The sequence below is a fragment of the Erinaceus europaeus genome, chromosome 11 (genome assembly GCF_950295315.1).
Source record: "Erinaceus europaeus chromosome 11, mEriEur2.1, whole genome shotgun sequence".
Lineage (NCBI taxonomy): Eukaryota > Metazoa > Chordata > Mammalia > Eulipotyphla > Erinaceidae > Erinaceus > Erinaceus europaeus.
Genome location: NC_080172.1, coordinates 17841977 through 17867128, shown reverse-complemented (window position 1 = coordinate 17867128; position 25152 = coordinate 17841977). Strand labels below are relative to the sequence as shown.

Sequence of the window (25152 nt, the reverse complement as noted above, 5' to 3'; positions counted from 1 at the left end):
TTGATTTAAATGGATCCATAGTATTCATTTAAAAATGTAAGCTATTTTTAGATTTGTATTCTGTTGAGTACTTAAAGGCATTTGTTTATAAGAGAAATGTATTTGTATTTATGATTATTTCCTTAGGATAATATATATATTTTAAATTTTTTATTTATAAAAAGGAAATATTGACAAAACCATAGAATAAGAGGGGTACAGCTACACACAGTTCCCACCACCAGACCTCCTTATACCAACCCCTCCCCTGATAGCTTTCCTACTCTCTAACCCTCTGGGAGTATGGACCCAAGATCCTTGTGGGATGCAGAAGGTTGAAGGTCTGGCTTCTGTAATTGCTTCCCCGCTGAACTTGGGCATTGACAAGTCAATCCATACTCCCAGCCTGTCTCTCTCTTTCCCTAGTGGGGAAGGGCTCTGGGGAAGCAGAGCTCCTAGGCAAATTGGTGGGGTTGTCTGTCCAGGGAAGTCTGGTCTCATACTGCTAGCATCTGGAACCTGGTGACTGAAAAGAGAGTTAATATGCAAAGCCAAACAAATTGTTGAACAATCATGGATCTAAAGGCTGGGATAGTGCAGATGAAGTGTTGGGGGGGTCCTCCATTTTGTAGATAGCTAATAGGCATATTTTAGTTAAATTTCAAAGGGCCTGTAGCTATATTAGTTTTGTTTGTTTGTTTGTTTGTTTTGTTTTTTATCTGAGCCTGAAATCTGATATGCAGGTAAATCCTAATTATTGTCTGGGGAGATGATGTCATGGCTGGGAAAAGGACCAGAAAGCTGGATCAGAGAAGAGAATAGTAGCTCCCTAATATGGGAAAGGGGTATAAATATTGTTGACTGTAAACACTATCGATCTGATGTGATCTGGGGCTCATAATTAGCTTAGGAGCCTATGTGAACTCTACATCCCTCTAGATCTGAGCTCACATTCTGTGGTCATGATTAAGAACATTCCATACTGCCCCAGTATAGATTCATTTTCCTCAGGTGTAGCATAGAGTATGTTGTCCATCCTCCATTCGGAGGCTGGAACATTCTCTACCATTGTTGATCCAGGTTGAGGGCAAGGTCTATGGGGGCCCACAAAGGGGTCTATTTTGTTGTTCCAGATAGAGATGACCAGTAACAATGGAGAGAGAGATTTATTTGAGGTCTAGGCCCATCAAGTCTGTTTGGGAGTCTCAGGACTCCCTGATTAGGGCCCCAGCTGATGGAGTGGCTTGATAGTGACTAAAGAGTCATCATTAAAGTATGCCAGTCTCTTGCCCTTATTCAGCTTTTGCAGTCCTTGCTTTGCTAACGTTAGCTTTGGAGTGAGTGAGAGAACTGTAATAGGAAGTAGGTGAGGAGGGTATCTAAGTCTAAGTAGACACTATTTCATTATGAACTTTATACTGACTCACTGTAGACTATTGTGTACTTTTTCTTTCAGGTATATATTTTGCCCTAATTTATGGATACATGTGAGCATATGCTCTATCTCACGGGACCTGGTCTATATCTAGGTTTTGGAACTTTGTTAGGAAGTGAACCACCTGGAATGGAATTAGAGAATCCTATTCTTCTTCAGAAGAAGGGCAAACTCTAGAAGAAGAGGATCCTATGAAAGGAAAGATCTCACCCGAGTGATGAGGGTGAAGGATTGGCAATCCATGACTGATGTCTCTGTACACAGTCTGAGGTGAAGCATGCTGAGATGGTACTCGTTGCATTGATTAGGTTGGAATCAGCAGATGCAATATCATTTGGCCTGACTTGAGAGAAGCATGCAGGGAAGTGAGCCCCACACCAGAGGTTCCAGGATTGGGAGAAACATAGGCTCTATAGACAAAGTGGGAGATTCCTGTTGTCTTAGGGTTTAAGAAGACAATAGTTATTGCAGTAGTCACATTGTTTGGCAATTGGGTTAACTTTGAAAATCCTTTTCTTAGGATTTACTGTATCATACACACCCACCCCATATTTTATGTCCTTTGACATTGTTTGCATATAGCTATGCCACCAGTTGCTTTTGTTCTCCTTGGACTAAGCTTTTAAGAGAGTCAACATATCAAAGACAGCATATGTATTAAAAAGACTCTGTGCTTTAAAAAGTTTGACACATTCAATCAATTTTTCCCTCTCATATTAATTAAATAGTGATTTCTAAACTACAAATTGATAGGAGTGTATATAAACACCATTCCCACCACCAAAAGACTGTGTCCCATTCCCCCCCCCCCATGAAGCTGAACATCCACCCTCACCCTCCACCCAGGGTTTTTACTTTGGTGCCCTAAGGATAATTCTTCAAAGTAGAATTTCTGATCAAAATTAATAAATGTTAACTGTATATGTACAAATTACATTCCATGAAAGTGACAATTTATATTCCCCATTAATCTCAAACATGACTTTCTCATAATGGGAATTACCATGAGAAATTATGTATAGTTTCTCTAGTTATTATATCAGTTGGTTGGTGTATAGCTTTTTTTTTTGATAATGGATTCTTATCTAATTGATTCAGTCTGGCCTTAAAGTAAGGAGAGGCTGAATAATATTCTAATGACATATGTAATCTCCCCTAGGATTTTAAAAATGATATCTTTTAATTTTAAAGTAATATTTGGTATCAGTGGTAAGTGGTATGCCTATTTGACATAGTTTTGTCTTAATTTTTGTGTGTTATGAGCTTTCTGTGGGATTAATTTCTATTGTACTTTTTAGAGGAAAATGAGATTTTTCTAATGTGCAGTTAAAGTATTTGCATTATTGGCAGTATATGTTATAGAGAAATTTAAAGGTAAAAATTATCTCATTTTATTTTGTAGTAAAATCAGAAATATGAAAAATATGCAAACATGATTACATCAGATGAGGGAAATGTTCCATGCAGATGCCTGTTTTTCTGTTAATCTCTAAAATGACTATATGCTTTTATTTATATGAGTAAAATCAGATACAAACATGTTCCTAGGAATATGTACACTTACTAAAAAGATAAACACAATATGAGCTTAGAATTTTAATAAATTCTGTTTTAAAAGTGATTTAAATCTTTGGATAATGTAAGATTTGAGATTTCAGCAAAGATGTAATATTTGTATATGTTGCTTCTGAGAGTTATTTAGATATTTTTCTCTCATTTAGCTTTGTTTTGTACTGCTTCTAACATAGGGAAATGAGAACTGGGTCTTGTATGATGGATTTTTAATGAAACATAAAGAAATATAATTATTTTTAAAACCTCCATCTAGCCACAGTGGCAACCAACTGTGTTTTTATAATATAAATAATAAGGTCATATATTCTCAAGCCAACACAAAGGCCACATGAAAGGGCATGTGAAAGAGAAAACATAATTTTTTTTTACTGTTGTCATTTGGTTTTTTTTTTTTCAGATATTCTTTTTTATGTTGGGCACCTTTCCATATTCATTACACTACACTAAGAGCAATGTCACATTTCATTAAGTCAGAACTGAGTTAGTAAAAATGACAAGCAGAACATTTTGCTGCTATTACCATTCTAGAATTTTGTCCTGTAAATATTACCTTTTAGGGTCATGATTTACTTCAGGATGAGAACACTTTAGGGAGATGCATTTTGTATTAAGGAAGATTAAGTCTGTTAATCTAAATTTTGGCCTGCCCTTTCACTGTTGCTAAATATGCTGTGGTAATACAGACATTTGCTTTATTTGCACTCATCACAGTTTCTGTTCGCTATCAGTAAAGGCATAACTAGGGGGTAGGTAGGGATACACACATACAGATATACAAATGATCACCCTTTTGTATTGTTACTAACATATTTCAATTTTGAAACAAAGAAACAAAGCAAAGGACAATGTTGTACTAGTAGCAATAAACCCATATTCCATGCTAACCCAGTCAGACTTGATAGTACTCTAGACTTAAAGAATAATGTCAGTGGGGCCAGGTGATGGCACATCTAGTTACGTGCACACATTACAGTGAGCAAAGACCCAGGTTCAACCCTCTGGTCCCCACCCACAGGGTGAAAGCTTCACATGTCTGCAGATGTTCTATCTTTCACTCTCCCTCTTTAGTCCCACTCCCCACTCAATTTCTTTCTGTCTCTATCCAATAATAAGTAAATAAATAAAAAGAATAATGACAGTGGACAAGTATGGTGAATTGGAAAGGTGATAAAGAGAAAGATGTATGCTTTTGATTTTTAAGTTGTAGGATGAGTTTCTTATTCTCTTATATCTTGAATTTAGAGTTGTAATCAGAATTAATTTATGTATAGTTACCAAGATAACCAAAATGACTGACTTAAGACCGGTTACCTTATTTGTTTTTGTGTAAATTATTGGCTCTGAGTAGGTCAGCATATAGTCTTAATTTCACAGCCCAGAAGGTGGCATAGTGGATATAGCAGTGCATTTATAGACAAGAGGTCCCAAGTTCAAACCCAGGCATTACATATGTAAGAATAATACACTGGTTCTCTCTCTTTTATCTTCTATTATAGTATTTTTTAACAAGAAAGATTTAAGTTTATTAAAGATAAGCCAAGTGTGGCACAAGGGACAAACCTATAAAGAGAAAATGAACTGTCTATATTTAGGCAGAAGTTCCCTCTTATGTCCCTTAAAGGCATCTTTTAGGGAGCTGGGCGGTAGTGCACCGGGTTAAGCACACATAGTGTGTACATAGTGTGAAGCTCTCAAGATCCTGTGCAAAGATCCAGGTTGGAGGCCCCAGCTCCCCACCTGCGGGGGGCGGGGCGGACTCGCTTTACAAGTTGTAAAGTAGGTCTGCAGGTGTATTTCTCTTCCCTTCCTCTCTCAATTTCTCTCCGTCTTATCCAACAACCACAACAACGGCAACAATAATGGGTAAAAAAAGGCCTCCAGAGCAGTCGATTCATAGTGCAGGCACCAAGCCCCAGCAATAACCCTGGAGGGAAATAAATAAATAAATAAATAAATAAATAAATAAATAAATAAAAGGGGTCTTTTGAGGAAGCAGAAATTTCACTAGTTTTGGGGATGACATTCTGTCTTTTTGTTTTTTTCCCCATCGTGGAGTTAGTGTTTCATAGTATGGTCGTTGACATGTAGGTACATCCATAGCCCAAGACCCTTTTCACACCCTACAGGCACACCTGCCTCCCCAGAATCTTTGCTTTGGTGTTGTACATCCCACACTATGCAAGTTTCATAGCACAGAGTTTCTTTGTGCTTTCCTTTTCTGGTCTGTTCTTAAAATTCACTTCTAAATGAGATCATCTAGTGTTTGTCTTTCTCTTTTCGACTTATTTCACTTACCATGATACCTTTAAGTTTCTTCCAAGATTAAGCAAAGGAGATGATATCATTATTTTTGGAGGGGTAAGGTTGTGGAAAATGCCAGCATTTGAAAGAACTTCATTTTAAACAGCTGCTTAACATTCCACTGTGTTTGTATGTGAGTAAGCTGACATAGCTGTAACAATTTCTGTGCAAAATTATCAAAAGACAATTCAAGGTCTGCAGAGAATCTTGTTAATCACTTAATCTGAATATTACTTACTCCCCGCCCCCAGATCCTCCCCAGCAATGGGTGTTTCTGTCCTCTGTAATGTATGACAACAAGGCTGTGTTCTCTTGCTTGTTCACAATTTTTTTTTTTTTTTTGATCAGAAGCTGGACGCAATGAATTTTTACATTGTTGGCTGCTGTATTTTGTTATATTCCTTTAAAGAGTGTTGAACTTTGTTCCGGTATGTAATGAAATTGGTACTGGTTTTATACTTTCATGATTTGCTTTTAAACTTTGATAGAGGTTTGAGAGATCTTTCTTCCTTTCTTCCTCTCTCCCTCCCTTTCTTTCTTTCTTTCTTTCTTTTTTTCTTTCTTTCTTTTTCTTTCTCTCTCCCTTCCTTCCTTCCTTCCTTCCTTCCTTCCTTCCTTCCTTCCTTCCTTCCTTCCTTCCTTCCTTCTTTTCTCTTGTAAAATTAGCATTACTAGTTTAAATTAGCTAAATTAGTCTGATTGCTGCCTTTACTGATACTTCATCTATTAAGTCATCTCTCCACTGTGGCAAATAGGTACTAGTCCTGGCCCCATGTGACTGTGGAAAATGCTCTTTGCTGTTTCTTTGTTCACTTTTGAGGTGCTTCACCTCCTAATGTGCAGATCAGCATGCAGACAGGTGATTAACAAGATTCTCCACAGATCTTCAGCTCTCTCTTTTATCTCTGCTTAAGTGTCTTTTGATAATTTTACACAGAAATTATAGCTATGTCATCTTACTCACATACTTGGCTGCATCTCATAAGTTCACTACGGATCCTTCTTGGAATTCTGACTCTACCCTGAAACCCGAGAAACACATCCAAATGGCAAGTTGGGAGCAGACGGCTCACCTAGTTTGTTTTCCTTTTTTTTTTTTTTTGTTTCCAGGAATAAATGCTATAATCATATGCTATCTGTTAGCCAATGTTTAAAAGTTTTTGTTTCATATATATATATATATATATATATATATATATATATATATATATATATTGTTGTCATCACCTGGTTTTCACTACTCCAGGTCAATCTTGATGTTTCCTAAGCCACAGTGTTCTAAAGACACAATTTGGGAAATTCCATCTAGAGCATTGGTATACATCATTTAATTATATTGTAGCTGTAGTTGAATGTGTATGGTTGTAAGAAATGTTTAGAAAAAGTTGTTGAAAGTATAAAATCATTACCAAAAATAAACTTTATTCTAACAAAATTAGTAATTTTGAGGTGTAGACTTTAGCATTCTCTCTTCAAAATAAGCATTTCAAAGAGTTATAAAACCATACCTTATAAGGCATCTTAGATAAGAACTCTTACAAAAATAAGGTTTTGTGAGCAAAGTGTAAATGAAATACATGAAATAAATTGCTTTTGAAATACTCCTGTGTATAAAATTTGAGAAATTGCTTAAAATGAACTTTGACCAAATGTTTTTTGGGTTTTGTTAAATTTAAACATTAAAAACATTAGGAGATATGCATGGTTCTTATGAAAAAAATTTTCTAACTTAAAATTTCAGAAATGAAGTTGTAAAGCAACATAAAAGACAACAGATCCTGACATGCTGCAAAGCAGGATTTTTTTGTCATTTAAGTTTACTTATGACCCTTCCTCATAGTCTGCCAGGTGTATCTATTTTTTAAAATATTTATTTTCCCTTTTGTTACCCTTGTTGTTTTACTGTTGTAGTTATTATTGTTGTTGTTATTGATGTCACTGTTGTTGGATAGGACAGAGAGGAATGCAGAGAAGAGGGGAAGACAGAGAGGGGGAGAGAAAGATAGACACCTGCAGACCTGCTTCACCACCTGTGAAGCGACTCCCCTGCAGGTGGGGAGCCAGGGGCTTGAACTGGGATCCTTCTTGCGCTTAACCCGTCGACTCCCGTATCTATTTAAATTCTAGATGGGTTCACTAAATTCCCACTTTATGTGTATGGTATTTTGTCTTTTATTCCTTTTTGGTTATGAACAAATATGAGGCAAAGGGTCTGTAAAAGGAAAATTTATTTATTTATGATTAATAGTAGGTTACAAGATTGAAAAATTACAGTGTATAATTCCACACCACACCCACCACCATTGTTCTGTATCTCCACCCTCCCACCTTCCCCCCACCAAAAAAAAACCACCATAGTTCTCACAAGTCTTAGAAACAGTTTGCTTGCTTCTGTTCCCCCCCCCCCAAGTTCATGTGTATTGGTTTTCTAGATTCCACATGAGTGAAACCATCTGGTAGTTGTCTTTAATCTTTTTACTTATTTTACTGAATTTACTAGTTATTTCCAGTAGTTTTTTTTGGTGGTATCTTTGGGATTCTCTAGGTATGTTATTATATCTTCAACAAGTAATGGTAGTTTGATTTCTTCCTATCCTATCTGTATACTTTTGATAATCTCTTTCTTGGCTAATAGCAGTGGTGAAGATCTCGAAGATTATGTTGAATAATAGTGGGGAGTAGTGGACATCCTTGTCTGGCTTCTGATCTTTAAGGCTATTCCATAACCACTCTTCCAGAAGCCTAAAGGAAATTAATTTCTTTTAAATTATCTTTTTTAAAAATTTTATTTATTGTTTCTTTTGTTGCCTTGTCTTTTTATTGTTGCTGTAGTAGTTGTTATTGTTATTGATGTCATTATTGTTGGATAGGACAGAGAGAAATGGAGAGAGAGGAGGGGAAGACAGAAAGGGGGAGAGAAAGATAGACACCTGAAGACCTGCTTTGCCGCCTGTGAAGCAACTTCCCTGCAGGTGGGGAGCCAGGGCTCGAACCAGTATTCTTATGCCAGTCCTTGCGCTTCGCGCCACGTGCGCTTAACCCGCTGCACTACTACCTGACTCCCAAACAAATTTATTTTTAATTTTGCTCCATCCACCTCAGTACTTTAATGTTTGTTTGATATTTCACTGTGTTATTCCTTCTGTAACAGACTTTCATAATAAGCTGGTAAGGTTTACCATAAATTGTCCAGAGTTGACTACTTTCTGTTACCATCATGACTTACTATTATCTTTTTTCTGTTACCATAAGGCCTCGTGTGGGTCTTTGTACTTCCTACTATGCGTGCTTAACCCACCTATTATCTAAAGGATTCAAGGATGAAGAAATATTAGGCTCAATAAATGCATTAGGAAATAAACATTAAGAAAATCTGAATATTCTGCTGTTGGCATTTTGTGAGACTAAAATGTTTGCTTATGGAGTTTTTAGAGTAAAGAAGAATGATTTACCCTGTAGTTGTAATAAGTGCTAATACACATGAACTATTTAGAATATAAGCTGAGAGGAAATAGAATATGTTGGTAAATGTAGACTTATGACCAAGAAAGTTGTGATATATATATATACACACACACACAATGAAATACTCTTCAGTAGCTAAAAGTGCTGAAATTATCTCCTTTGGCTCATCTTGCATAGATCTCAAAGGAGAAATATTAAATGAGAGAAAAGGAGAAGGATGAGTACCAGAGGATATCACACCAAGGTGGAACTTAAGAAACAAAGGTAGAAAGGGAAAATACAAGGTGAAATTTGGAATGGGTATAGTGTATTATTCTGAAGCAAAGAACTCTGAGGGGAGAGCAAATGGAATGGACTGGAGAGTGAGTTGAAGCGTTGGTGCACAATGATGGTAAAGGACTTTGGTTGAGGGCAAGAGTGTTCTGAAAACACCTATCACAGCGAGATGAGAAATTGTACCCATATTTCAACAACTATGCTGTAAACCATTATTCTTCCAGCAACATGATTTTGAAAAAAAGAAGAAAAAAGCTAGACTATTCAAATTCTTTTTTTTGTTTGTGTGTTTACTTGTATCAATAAATAAAAATGCCAGTCTTTTCTTTTTTTACTGTTAATATTTATTTATTTTTTCAAAGTTAAAACTATTTAGGATAGCTGAAATGATTGTAGTCTAATCTGAATAATGAGATTGTATAAAACCTATGATGTCCAGCCATTGAATTCCATTGTACATTGTTCTTCCTTCAAACCTTTGACTTTAGACTGGTATAAAGTAAAAATGTTGCTTATTGTTTCCCTCAAATCATTCTTGGGCTCTGGACAAGGTGCTTTGACCATAAAACAAGTTACCTGGCAAAAGAACACCCCTTCCCCCCAATGGTGTAGAACAAGCTGTTCTTGTGTGAAAAGATCATTTAATTAGCAAAGTTATCTATAGACAGGCAAAGTTAGTCTATAAATAAATAGGTCAAGATCATCTTAGCAAATTACAACCATTTGTTATGCTCCCTTACATAACTTAGTAAATTCTCAACTTCTCTCTTACTAGCCCCAGTGGGTTCAGAATTGCTGATTCTGGGTCTAGAACAGGACCAGATAGGATGCTTATTCCTCATCAGCATATTAGTCCTTCTTTACATTTTTGTAGAAGTAAAGCAAAGACAGAAAGGAAAAACACAAAGTGAAACTTGGACCGGATGTGGTGAATTACACCAAAGCAAATGACTTTGGGGAAGGAAGGAAAGAGAAGGGCATTTGTGATTTTGGTGCATGATGGCATAAAAGGACCTAAATTGGGGCACAAGGTTGTTTGCTGATATGTATCACAGGGAGATGAGAGATTGTACCCGTGTTAACAACTGTGCTGTAAACAAACCCAGTTCTCAATAAAATGATTTAAAAAACTCAAGAGTTTACTTTTAATTTGTTCATTTGTTTTCTCAACTATCACATATGAGTGAAATCATACATTATTCGTCCTTCTCCAGCTGAGTTATTGCACAACATTATACGCTTAATGTTTATCCATGTTATTGCAAATGACTAAATTTCCTATTGTTTTATAGCCAAGTACTGTTATACTACATGTACACACACACACACACACACACACACACACACACACACACCCCTCTTGTCTTTACCAATTTACTAGTTCATAGACACTTAGGTTGTTTCTAGTTCTTGGCTATTATGAATACTGCTACAATAAGAAAAAAATGAGTGTTCATATATTCCTTTAGGCAAGTTTTTAATATTTTCATGCAAATACTCAGAAGTTGGATAACTGGGACATATGAAATTTCTATTTTTAATTTTTAAGATATGACCATACAGTTTTTCATAATAACTGAATTGATTTCCATTCTCATTTGCAGTGTATAAAAATTCTATTCTTTGTACACCCTTATCAACATTTCATTTATTGTTTCTTGTCTTTAGGATAGCAGTCATTCTCAAATGTGTGAAGGGATAACTCATTATTTTGATTTTCATTTTAGTAATGATAAGAGATTATGAACATATTTCATATTCTTATTGACCTCTATATCTTTTTAAAATGTCTATTCAGTTATCCTGCCTATTTTTAATTATTTATTTTACTGTTTTATGAATTCTTTTGGCTACTAAGCTCTCCTCAAACATATTATATGAAATATATTTTCCATGAAGTCAGAGAATATTCTTGAGTAGTTAGCAATTTTTATTAAGTATTTTGAATATGCTACTCCATTTTCCTCTACACTATAGCATTTCTTTTTTTTCTTATTTGATTTATTTTTTATTTTATTTATAAAAAGGAAACACTGACAAAAACCGTAGGATAAGAGGGGTACAACTCCACACAATTCCCACCCCCAGAACTCCATACCCTCTGCCCTCCCCTGATAGCTTTCCTATTCTTTAACCCTCTGGGAGTATGGACCCAAGGTTGTTGTGAGATGCAGAAGGCTGAAGGTCTGGCTTCTATAATTGCTTCCTCGCTGAAGATGGGCATTGACAGGTTGATCCATACTCCTAGCCTGTCTCTTTCTTTCCCTAGTGGGGCAGGGTTCTGGGGAATTGGAACTCCAGGACACATTGGTGGGGTTGTCTGTCCAGGGAAGTCTGGTTGGCATTATGCTAGCATCTGGAACCTGGTGGTTGAAAAGAGAGTTAACATATAAAGCCAAACAAGTTGTTGACTAGTCATACTAAAGGTTGGAGTAGTGTAGATGAAGAGTTGGGGGTGGGGGTGTCTCCATTTTGTAGATAGCTAGTAGGACTATTTTAGTTATATTCCAAAGGGCCTGTGGCTATTCTAGTTTTTTTTTTCCCTGAGCCTGAAATCTAATATGCAGGTAGACCCAAGTTAATGTCTGGGGAGATGATGACATGGCTGGGAAAAGGACCAGAAAGCTGGATCAGGGAAGAGAGTAGCTCCCAAATATGGGAGAGGTGTATAAATATTGTTTACTGTAAACCCAATTGATTTGATGTGATCTGGGGCTCATAATTAGCTTAGGAACCTATGTGACCTCTGCATCCCTGTAGATCTGAGCTCACATTCTGTGGTCATGAGTAGGAACATTCCAAGCTGCACCAATATCAGGACCCATCTTCCTTAGGTGTTAACACAGAGTATGTTGTCCAGCCTCTCTTTGGAGGATGGAACATTCTCTACCATTGTTGATCCAAGTAGAGGGCAAAGTCCTGTGGGGGAAGACTATAGCATTTCTATTAAAAAGTTTGATGAAAACTTGATGAGTTTATAAGTTACTCTCAATTCTCTCCCTAGCCCCCAGATCCTGTTAATATTATTATTTTTTGGTCTGGAACTGTTGTTTCGCTTTTATATGTCTTGGTATAGGTATATTTGCATTTAGAAAAGCAGGTGATTTGTATATTTAGTTTCTTCATGAGTTTGGGAAGTTTTCAGCTATTATATATTTGAATAAGCTCTCTTTTTCCTTCTCATTCTTTTCACTTTCTAGGATATCCATTATCCTTATGTTGCCCTTTCTAATATAATCAGATAGTTCTCATACTCTTTCCTCATTTAAAAGATATCTTTATTCTGTTTCTTCTTCCACTTGAGTCATTTGTATTTTATCATCTTCATGTTCACTGATTCACTCTTCATTTGGTCTTTTCTGTTACTACACAGGAGGATCCAGTTTCAACCCAACAGTTCCCACTTGCAGGGGAGAAGTTTTATAAGCAGTGTACTGCAGGTTTCTGCAGTGTACTGCAGGTTTCTGTCTTTCTCCTTGTCTATCTCCCCCAACCCTCTCAATTTATGTCCTACCAACTAAAAGTAAAGGGAAAAAAGGAAATAATAATGGGAGAAGTGAATTTGTAGTGAAAACACTGAGTATCAAAGATAACCCTGGTGGCAAACAAAGAAACAAAACACCACCCCCCAAACAACAAACATTTGGTTAGCACCTGATTTTCAATGAACAATTGAACAACTATTATGTTCTAATAGTTGGCATTGTGGATTGATACATTTTTTTTTGGTCTTGTATGACTTCTAAAAGTACTTAGGCTTGTATTTAAAGTTGCTATATCTGTGGGGAGGGGGCTCATTCATTGTTGTAAATGTCCTGGTTTGTGTTTTCATGTTCCTTCTTTTTGGGGTTCCAGCAGTCGGCTTACTGCTTGTGCACTTAATGAGGTCAGTATCAGTCCACAGGGGGTGGGGGTGGAGAAGTATAGACTCTAGTGCCTATACTGTTGTACTATTTGTCAGCATTTTGGCCTGTATAGAATACCCCAGATGTTTTTTTTTTATTTTTTAAGTATTTATCTATTTATCTCCTTTTGTTGCCCTTGTTGTTTCATTGTTGTAGTTATTATTGATGCCATTGTTGTTGGATAGGATAGAGAGAAATGGAGAGAGGAGGGGAAGACAGGGAGGGGAAGAGAAAGACAGATACCTGCAGACCTGCTTCACCACCTGTGAAGCGACTCCCCAGCAGGTGGGGAGCCAGGGGCTCGAACTGGGATTCTTACACTGGTCCTTGCTCTTTGCACCACGTGCACTTAACCCACTGCACTACTGCCCAACTCCCCAGATTTTTTTTATGGACTTCATCTGCATTAAGTGTGTTTCTCCTACACACATCCTGCTTTTCTTATTCCTCAGAATTTCTGACCGCCATGACACCTTTGACCCCAAGAACAGCTTCCAAGAATTTCTCTCTAATAAAATATGATAGTCTCTTACATTTTCCCTCCAGTGAGTCTGTATTGGTTTCCTCAGTGCACAGCATGCATTAGTGTTAGTAAGAGCCACAGAATTTAGTGTTATCTCTTTCTGATTGTTAGTTGTTCTCAGGAGTCAAATAAGGAAACACCTCTCTTTCCATATTGGTGACATCATCTGTGATGCTACTCAGATTTTTTTTTTTGAGTTTTTGTTGTGGTGTCTCAAAAAATGTAATCTAGAATTGTTTTCCAGACACTCTGGATAAAATTTGTTCTCTGTCACAATGTATTTTCTACTTTTTTTTTTTCTTTCCTTCCTGGGTTATCATGAATCCATTGTTCCTGGAGGTCATTTTTCCCATTTTGTTGCCCTTGTTGTTGTTATTGATGTTGTTATTGTTATCAGATAGGACAGAGAGAAATTGAGAGAAGAGAGGAAGACAGAGAGAGGGGAGAAAGATAGACACTGCTTCTGAAGCAACCCCTCTGCAGGTGGGGAGCCAGGATCTTTGCATGGGTCCTTGTGCTTTATACTATGTGCGCTTAACCCAGTATATAACCAGCCATCTACATTTTTTAAACGTATTTGTATATGTATTTTATTTTATTTTCACCATAACACTGCTCAACTCTGGCTTACAGTGTTGCGGGGATTGAATTTAGAATGTTGGAATCTCTGTCATGAAAGCCTTTTGTATAACCATTATGCTGTCTCCCCAACCCAGTATCTGTGCCTTCAGAAGCACTAATTCTAGCTGTGAATCCTTCCTAATTTTCTAGTATGTAGAATGTTTTTTTATTTTGGTATAAATACTTTAATAATTCTAATTAGAGTATATTTTAAATTGTTCTATTTTATTATAAGTCATTCATCTATTTATTTTAATATACATTTTTTTCTTTTTTTTCCCCAAAGCACTGCTCAGCTGTAGTTTATGGTGGTGCAGGGATGGAGCCTTGGACTTTGGAGCCACAGGCATGAGAGTCTCTTTGCATAACCATTATGCTATCTACTCCAGCCCTTTAATATATATTTTTATTAGTGACTTAACAGTGTTTATTTTTCAGGAGTATATCCATACTCACATATGGTGCATGTAAGTCATCGTACCCTCCATTAAAGTTCTTTGATCCCCTCTAATCACTAACCACATTAGAACTCATGAAATCCAAAAGATAATTTGGTTGCCTTTTTTTTCTAGTTTTATTTACTTCAGTCATCTATCTTCTGTGTATGCATGAAACCATCTAGTAATTGTCCTTTATGGCATTAGTTATTTCACTTAGAATAACCCCCTCCCATTCCATCCAACTCATTACAGACGATGCCCTCTCATCCTTTTTGACTACAGAGTAGTGTCTCATTGAATATATATACCACAATGTCTTTATTCAGTCATCTGCCATTTTATTTTTAGGTTGTTTCCACTATGAATATAGTGGCCTATATATCCTTTTAAATTAGTACTTCCATGTTCTCTGGATACATGCCTAGGAGTGGTATTGCTAGATTGTATAGCTTTTCTCTCTTTCTCTCTTTTGGTCTTTCTCTCTCTCTCTCCCCTTCTTTCTTTCTTTCTTTCTTTCTTTCTTTCTTTCTTTCTTTCTTTCTTTCCTTCTTTCCTTCCTTCCTTCCTTCCTTCCTTCCTTCCTTCCTTCCTTCCTTCCTTCCTTCCTTCCTTTCATTAGTTTGGGGACTCCCCAAACTGTTTTCCACAGGGGGTATACCAGTTTATATTACCACCAACAGTGTAAAGAGAGATCCTTTTCTTGTCAACATTTGTCATTTCCTACTTTGTTGACTTAAGCTGTTCTCACACGTGTCCTGTGGTATATCATTGTGGTCTTAATTCACATTTCCCTAGTGACAAGTGATATGCAGCATTTTTTCATATGCCTTGGGCCATCAAAGCATGTTCTTGAAAGAATTATCTATTCAGATCTTTTGCCCATTTTATGTGGGCAGTTTTTTTTATTGAATGGTTTGATTTCTTTATAAATTTTAAGTATCAATTTCTTGTTAGATATGTAATGTGCACAAATTCTCTCCTAGTTGCTTGGTTGCCTTCTTATCTTTGGGGCAGTTTCTCTCAATGTGTAGGAAAATTTTAATTTGATGTAGTTCCACTTGTTAATTTTTTCTTTAGTTTCCCAAGCTCATGGAGTTGTGTCTCAAATGAACAAACAAAAAACAACTAATTTTAAAAAAATTGTTTATAAAATAAAAAATATCGACAAGACCATAGGATAAAAGGGACACAATTTCACACAATTCCCAATACCAAAGTTCCATAACCATCCCCTCCATTGTAAGCCTTCCTATTCTTTATCCCTCTGAGATCATGGACCCAGGATCATCATGGGATGCAGAAAGTGGAAGGTCTGGCTTCTATAATTGTTTCTCCACTGAACATGGGCATTGGCAGGTCGATCCACACTCCCAGCCTGTTTCTATCTTTCCCTAGTGGGGCAGGGCTCTGGAGAGGTGAGGTTCCAGGGCACATTGGTGAGGTCATCTGCCTGGGGAAGTCAGGTTGGCGTCATGGTAGCATCTGTAGCTTGATGTCTGAAAAAGCACTAAGATATAAAGAAGAACAAATTGCTTAGTAATCAGAAACCCAAAGGCAAGAGTATAGCAGATGAGATTTGGGGGTCTTCATTTTTGGAAAAAGCTAGTAGGTCTATTTTAGGTATATTCATTGATGTAGCAGCAATTTTAAAAAGTCTTTGCAGGTATTAACTGTACAGAATAGTACTTTCTACTTGATAGAATTTCTGCTTAAATGCTTTGTTTCTCAGCTCCTTACTTGCTGTGCTTATTAGTTTTTGTGTCACTTTGACTGGGCACAGACTGCCTAGATATTTGGCAAAATTATTCTAGGTGTGTCTTTGAGGATATTTCTGGAGAAGACTAACATTTGAATCTGTAGACTGAGTAAAGCAGATTGCCTACCCTAATGTGGGAGTGAACCTCATCAAGTCAGCAGAAGATCTGAATAGAACAAAAAAGATGAGTAAGAAAGAACTCCTTCTGCCTGACTGTTGAGTTAGCTTCCTTTTTGGGCTGAAACTGAAAAATGAACTTTTCTTGAGTCCTGGTTCTCAGAATTTAGGACTTGGATTAGAACTGTACTATTGGCTCACCCGAGTTGGCAGCTTGCCTACTGCAGGTCTTAAGACTTCACAACTTTCATAATCATTAGTGTAAAATCAATATGTTAATTTTCACTACATATGTACATATCTGCATATATATAGACACATAAACACACACACACACAAACACACTCCTCTTCATCCTATTGACTTCTTTTTTTCTCTGGAGAACTTTAGTAACCTCCCTTCCATGCCAGCCTTTTTTTTTTTATTAATGGTTTAATAATTATTAACAAGATTGTAAGATAACAAGGGTAAAACTCCATATAGTTCCTACCACCAGAGTTCTGTATCCCATCCTCTCCACTGGAAGTTTCCCTATTCTTTACGCCTTTGGGAATATGGACCAAAGATCTGTATAAGGAGCAGAAGGTGGGAGGTCTTAGAGTGATTGAGGGAAGTGAAATAGAAGCGGGGGGGCGGGAGGAGAGGGCAGGTGGTGGCGCAGTTGGTTGAGCGCACTTTACAATGTGCAAGGACCCAGGTTAGAGTACCCGGTCCCCACCTGCAGAGGGAAAGCTTCACAAGTGGTTAAGCAGTGCTGCAGGTGATTCTCTGTCTCTCTTCCTGTCTCTCCTATCCTTACCTTTTGGTTTCTGACTGTCTTTACCCAATAAATATATAAAAGTAACAAAAAATTAAAAAAAAAAGAAAGTAGGTGAGGAAGGTACCTAGGCTTAAGTAGAAGATATTTGACTAAGTATTTATTTATTTATTTATTTATTTTGGGTCTTTCTACTTGCTTGCTGCACTTATTAAGTCATTGAAGACCACTGCAAGCTTTTACTTTAAGGTACATAATTTCCCCTAACTTATTTATTTATTTTTAATATTTATTTTATTTACTTATTCCCTTTTGATGTCCTTGTTGTTTTTTTTTTGTTGTAGTTATTATTGTTGTTGTTGTTGTTGGATAGGACAGAGAGAAATGGAGAGAGAAGGGGAAGACAGAGAGGGGGAGAGAAAGATAAACACCTGCAGACCTGCTTCACAGGTGGTGAAGCGACTCCCCTGCAGGTGGGGAGCCGGGGTTCGAACCGGGATCCTTATGCCGGTCCTTGTGCTTTGTGCCACCTGCGCTTAACCAGCTACGCTACAGCCCGACTCCCTCCCTTAACTTATGATACCTGGGCACATGTGTCCTATCTCATGGGCCCTGGTCTATATCTAGGTTCTATAACTTTGTTAGGAAGTACACCACCCAAAATGGAACTAAGGATTCCTCTGACTTAGGAAAGTTCTCACCAGAGTAATGGAGATGGAAGGCTGACATCTCAGACCTTATGTCTCTCAACATGTTGAGGTGACACTGGTTGTCCTGTTTTGGTTGAGATCAACTGATGCAGTATTAAATGATATGGATCAAGTGAAGAACAAAAGAAAACTAAATTAATTAGGAGATAACTGCTTTTTCCTTCCATTCCCTACTTAATAAAACTGATTTTATTATCTCTTTTTTTTTTAACCTCATACCAATTTTCCTCTTTTCAGAAAAGTGGATACTTTGTGTATAATCTAGTGGGGCTTCTGGAGTGTTTCCACAGTTTATGGTGGAAGAAAAAGTCACAGATGATGGTGCATTATGCTGCAATACACAAAGACCCAGGCTTAAGACCCTGGCTCCCACACTCAGGTGGAATTTGCACAAATAGAGCAGCAATGTTATAGGTGTTTCTTTTTCTTTCTCCATCTCTGTCCCCCCTTCCCTTCTCAATATCCATTTCAATACAATAAATAAATAAAATATTTAAAAAAAAGAAAACTAGCCAAACCCAGAGGTTCCAGGACTTGGAGAAATATGGGTTTTATAGAGAATGAAGAAGGTTCCTTGCTTTCTTAGAGTTTAAGAAGTGCTACTCACTCAGTGATGCGAGAGAGATGACCCAGGAACAGAGTTGGTGGTGGAGAGGCGATTCAATTCCTTATTAATCAGAGAGCCAAGGTTTTTAAAAGTTGGACCCGGAAGTGGCAAGTCAAAAAGGGACATGGTTAGGAAAGGGGCGGAGAAAGGCAAAAGGGTTGGGAAAGGTAGGAACTTCCTTAGCCACTGTTTCAAGGGTTTTAACTGGTAGGATTAATAATACCCTGCAGGCAGGGAGGATCTTGAGGATAGAAAGAAGATAGATTAAAGGAATGGAATGGGTGGGGATCTTTCAGGCAAAGCAATGATTATGTAGATAATAAGGGAGCAGGCCATAGTATCAGGAATGCAGGGTGCTTTGTGAGGCAGGGAGTCTGATAAGCCTAGGCAAACCTTGGGGGTTTGTGTCCCTCCTCACTTGACCTCTCAGTAGAGAGAGAGAGGGACTGACAGGATGGATGTTCCCTCAAGTCAAGCCCTGCCAAGCTCAACCACATCTTCACAATTTCCCTACGCCATACAATACTTTTCTATGATTTATGTCATTTAATGCTATTTACAAATAACTATATCTTATATACTGACAATACCAGTTGTTTCTGGTCTCCTTGTGAGCCAAAACATTATTTTGGTGTGCAGAAGGTGGACTTTTGTAATTGCTTATCTGCTGGACATGGTCATTGATATATCCATACCCCAGCCTGTTTCTATATTTACTTAGTGGGGTAGGGCTTTGGAGATGTAAGGTTCCAGGACACATTGGTGAGGGAAGTCAGGGTGGAATCACAGTACCATCTGCAACTTGATGGCTGAAAGGCCTATACAAGTCTTTCTACTTAAACCTATGGCAGAACTATGCCAGTCATATATTTAAGTTCTCACACTGTTACAAAGAGTCATAGTCTATCAACTTCTTTTTGACCACATCCAGTTGCTAATGATGAGAGACGAAGAGAAAAAACTTTGAGGCTAGCCATGGTGTTTGGGAGACTAAGTATAATTTAGTTTAATAACAAAGATTTGGGTAAAGACCACTAAAGTGTCTCTTAATTATTTTCACACTCTGTGTGTCCAATTTTGTTAGGTTATTTCAGACTCAGTGAACAAAAATCCAGGAAGATGTATTTGGTTTAATAATGATAAAAGAAGATATTGGAAATTATAGTAAGATCCGTGTAATGAAAAGGGGTTAGCCAAATTTTTGTATAAAGCATCTGGCAGCAAATATATTAGATTTTATTGGCCACATGGTCTCTGTTGTGACTAAATTATTCTGTCAATTACTCAATTCTACCTGCAGTACAGAGGTCATTGGTAATACACAGGCAAATGAGTATGATTATATTCCAATAAAACACAGTGGGCAGAGGCCAGGTGGTAGCACACCTGGTTGAGTGTACATTATCATGTGCTAGGACCTGAGTCCGAGCCCCCATACCCTACCTGTGAGGGGGAAACTTCATGAGTGGTGAAGCAGGTCTACAGGTGTTTATCTTTCTCTCTCTCCTGAGACCTTCTCAAATTTTCTCTGTCCTATTCAGTAAAATAAAAGTAATAATAAAAAAAGAATAAATAAATGGCCATCTATAGCTGGGGGTATTTGTAGTGCCAACATCGAGCCCCTAGAGATAACCTTTGTGGCAATAATAAAAACCACACACACAAAACCCAAAATCTAACCAACCAACCAACCAACCAACCAGCCCAACAAACAAACAAGCAGCTGGGGAGATTTGACCTACAGCTATAGCTGGTTAATCCATTGTAAAGAATAAGTTAGATTTTGTTGAGCTAAATGGGTGATTTTATAGTTAAATTTCATTGTTATTTAACTAATTCTTACAAAAGAAGTAAGTTGAGTTTTTTTTTTAATTCTTTATTGGGAAATTAATGTTTTACATTTGACAGTAAATACAATAGGTTGTACATGCATAACATTTCCCAGTTTTCCATATAATAATACAACCCCCACTAGGTCCTCTGTCATCCTTTTTGGACCTGCATTCTCCCCTTCACCCACCCCAGAGTCTTTTACTTTGGTGCAGCATGCCAATTCCAGTTCAGGTTCTACTTGTGTTTTCTCTTCTGATCTTGTTTTTCAACTTCTGCCTGAAAGTGAGATTATCCCATATTCATCCTTCTGTTTCTGACTTATTTCACTTAACATGAATTTTTCAAGGTCCATCCAAGATCGGCTGAAAATGGTCAAGTTGCCTTTTTTTTTTTTTTTATAGCTGAGTAGTATTCTATTGTAGATATATACCACAACTTGCTCAGCCACTCATCTGTTGTTGGACACCTGGGTTGTTTCCAGGTTTTGGCTATTACAAATTGTGCTGCTAAGAACATATATGTACACAGATCTATTTGGATGGGTGTGTTGGGTTCCTTAGGATATATCTCCAGGATAGGAATTGCAGGATCATAGGGTAGGTCCATTTCTAGCCTTCTGAGAGTTCTTCAGACTGTTCTCGACAGAGGCTGGACCAATGTACATTGCCACCAGCAGTGCAGGAGGGTTCCTTTGACTCCACAACCTCTCCAACATTTGCTGCTGTTGCCTTTCTGATGTATGACATTCTCACAGGAGTGAAGTGGTATCTCATTGCCGTCTTTATTTGCATTTCTCTGACAATCAAAGACTTGGAGCATTTTTTCATGTGTTTCTCAGCCTTTTGGATCTCTTCTGTGGTGAATATTCTGTCCATGTCCTCCCCCCATTTTTGTATGGGGTTATTTGTTGTCTTGTTGTTTGGCAAGCTCTTTATAAGTTCTAGTTATTAGCCTCTTGTCTGATGTATGACACGTAAAGATCTTCTCCCATTCTGTGAGGGGTCTGTTGGTTTGGGTAGTGGTTTCTTTTACTGTGCAGAAGCTTTTTAATTTGATGTAGTCCCATAGGTTTATGCTCGCCTTAGTTGCAGCTGAGTTTTAAAAGATATAAAATGTTTAATCCAAAGTCACATAGATAAGTGGAACCCATTTATCTCTAGAGCTAATGACATTTTTTTCTATGAAGGAAGTACTTACTCTGAGGTGTTTTTTTTGTTTGTTTATCATACAGTTGTTTATTTTTTAATTTTTAATTTTTTAATGGTTTATAGTACAGTTGTTGCACATGAGTACAAGATCTCATATCACCAAGATAATGGTCTGCAAAATACTCTAACCCTAAACTAGGTCCATTATCATGTACCAGGGCCTGAAAACCACCCCAAACCCTTTGCTTCCCTTCTTCCACAGAATTCTTTGCTTTGGTGCAATATACCACCAATCCAAGTTTCACTTAATATTTTCCCTTTTCTTAAATTCTGCCCATGAGTAAGATCATCCCATATTCCTCCTCTTTCTGGCTTATCACACTTAAGATGATTCCTTCAAACTCCACCTAAGATGTGGTAAAGAAGCAGACTACATTATTCTTAGTAGTTGAGTAGTAATACCATAACTTTCTTAGCCACTCATCTTTCGTTGGACACCTAGGTTGCTCCCAAGTTTCGGCTGTTGCAAATTGTGAGTTTTAAGGGCTTTGCTTTCTGTTCTGTAGGACCCAGTTCTCTGTAGTGGAGGAAAGTTACATGTTGATTGAGGGTGTAATGTGCTGACACCTATTATGGGAGATAAGAAAACTGTATACATATGACAAAATATTTTCATATATAATTTCCCCCAATAAAGTTATTAAAAGCAAAACCAAGTATTAATCTCACTGGGAATCATATAGCAGCTCAAGAAAGCCCTGCCATTTACAATTTTTGCTGTAACCAACTAGTGAATTACAGAATGCGTTTCTCTCCCTTGGCTGGTACTGGGATCGCAGATTTTTTTACAAATCTGCCACAGTGTGGGGGCACCAATTGCTTTAAATGATGTCTTTTTGTTGTTGTTGAGAAACTATTCTGTCTACTCTAGGTAAGATACTAGAAGCATTATAAGCTTCTTTCCTTAAATTAAAACTACATGCCAGAAACATCTCAGTTTAATGGAGAAGGTATCGGGAAAAGTCTGGGATTTTTGATCCCTAAAGCATGATGGATAAATTTTCTCCAGTTAAACTTCCATATTGTCATTATCTTATCTTAGTGTTTCTGTCCTGGAAACAAACTAGATTTACCAGGTGTTTACTACACAGAGAGGGTACAGTAATGAGTCAGGCACATTGTCAAAAGAAAGTTAACATCTAGTTGGGAGATAAACAAATTTAGAGATAATTTTAATGCTATATGTCAAATGTTAAAACATGAGTAAGCATATAGGAAAGACATCTAACCTTGCTTTTGTAATTAGAAAAAAACTTCTGGGAGAGACAAAACCCAAGTTAAGTTATAAAAAGGGAAGAGCCAAAACACGTAAGTCAGATGAGGCTCATCTGCATTTTCCCTTGCCAATCAGTATGATTTATCTGAACTAAATATGCTTAATATCGGGCATACAAAAGAAAAGAGACCTTTTTATCAGGTGCCATGATCCAAAAAGAAACGACATATATGACACCAATCACCCATCACATGTCTACTCTCAAGAAAGTAACATTTGCTTACAGCTCAAACGCTATCTTCACCAGAATAAATTTGACTGGCAATGAGTAAAATAATAATGGCTTTTCTTGACTTTACTAGGCTCCTTTTCACTTGCCCACTTTAACAGAGGAAATCATGGACTTCAGTAGATAGAGAAATTGAGGACTTGCCTAAGGTCCACCACCCCCAATTTATCTTTTGGTCTTTTTAATAGGAATGTGCTAATCTTTTACTTTTCTTCCTTTTGGTTTTCCTCACTTGATTAGATAATCACAAGGAAGCATCCTATGTGAAGTCCTAACCTTGCAGCGCCTTGTCATTCTAAGGAGTTTGATCTGTTAGCCACCTTAAAAATTCACATGTGGTATGATAGCATCTTTTAGGCACACTGTGGTACTGGTTTCTTAATTATGACTTTGGCTTAGTTAAGTCTAGATCAACTCTCCAACATAAATAAAATGTGAGTCACATATATAATCTAAATGTTTCCAATAGCCACATAAAAATAAAAATGCAGATGATATTAATATTTTATTTAAACATATGTATCAAACATACTTCCATACGTAATCAGTAAATTATCAGTTAGATATTTGTAGTTTCCTATAATAACTCTTTGAAATCTAATGTGCATATCTTATGACATTTCTCATTTTGAACTGGACCCATTAAGTTACTTAATAGCCGTATGTGACTACTTAACTTAACAGGCTAGTTAAGTTCTAGAACTGAACTAGAAATTTCATTTCCTCATATATTATGAACACAGTTCTTTGCATGCTAGAAAACTGAAGACAATTAAATACTATGAGACAACTAGCATCATAATAACAACAACAACAAATGACCACTGAATTTACATGGCATATTTTTCTTTTGAGGAGAGGTCATGAATTCCATGTAAAATCTACTAATTTATTTTTACTTTTAAAATTTTTTTAATTTTTATATATTTTTAAAAATTATTTATTATTTATTCCCTTTTGTTGCCCTTGTTGTCTTATTGTTGTAGTTATTATTGATGTTGTTGTTATTGGATAGGACAGAGAGAAATCGAGAGGAGGGGAAGACAGAGAGGGGGAGAGAAAGACAGACACCTGCAGACCAGCTTCACCGCCTGTGAAGGGACTCCTCTACAGGTGGGGAGCCGGGGGCTTGAACCGGGATCCTTACCAGTCCTTGCGCTTTGCGCCACGTGCGCTTAACCCGCTGCGCTACCGCCGGACTCCCTATTTTTACTTTTTTTAACGTTATGATTTATAAAAGCCATTTTATCTTGATGCAATTTACAATGAAAATATTGTAGAATAATTCAGATACATTACTTCTTTCTTTTCCACCCTAGAATTGTAATGCAATCTTTGTCGTCCTTCAGTATTTATTTAAAAAAATCTATAGAAGGAGTTGGGCTGTAGTGCAGTGGGTTAAGCACAGGTGGTGCAATGCACAAGGACCAGGGTAAGGATCCTGGTTCGAGCCCCTGACTCCCCACCTGCAGGGAAGTCACTTCACAAGCGGTGAAGCAGGTCTGCAGGTGTCTGTCTTTCTCTCCCCTTGTCTGTCTTCCCCTCCTCTCTCCATTTCTCTCTGTCCTATCCAACAAGGACAACAAATAATAACTAAAAAAAAAAAAAAGAAAACCTATATAAGAATGCACATTTAGACCTTTAATATATATTACACTGAATATATACTATTAAATATCCACCATATATATATATGTATTACACATAGACATCTATATAGTATATAATACACATCTATTATGCAAACATATATACATTATATAATATATATTTATTTGTCACACATAAGTTTCTCATCTAAAATCTTCTAGATCTTGTAGTGCTTAAAATAGGAATGTTGGAAAGTAAGTTAAATTTTTAGAGTAAAGCACTATTAAGACACTCAAAGATTTCACTATGTGGCATATTCTTGGAGGATAAGTTACATGATGATAGAATTTGTTATCTTATATGATGAAGTGCATCATCACTTTGCTTATAAATGTTTACTTATTTATCAGGTTGACAAATGTGTTGATTCTGCCATACAAACGCATCTGTAAAACCTAAAAGAGTTTTGTTATGTAATTTAACGAAATACAGAATCTGAAGGCAAAATTCATTCATCTTATGTATCTTCAATGCAGCAGTCAGAAATAT

The 25152-nt window shown here is 37.0% G+C and overlaps 1 pseudogene; it reads right to left on the bottom strand.

The window, feature by feature from the left end:
- Positions 1-9759: 9759 nt before the first annotated feature.
- LOC132541601 (small nucleolar RNA SNORD22) lies at positions 9760-9878 on the bottom strand (annotated as a pseudogene).
- Positions 9879-25152: the final 15274 nt, after the last annotated feature.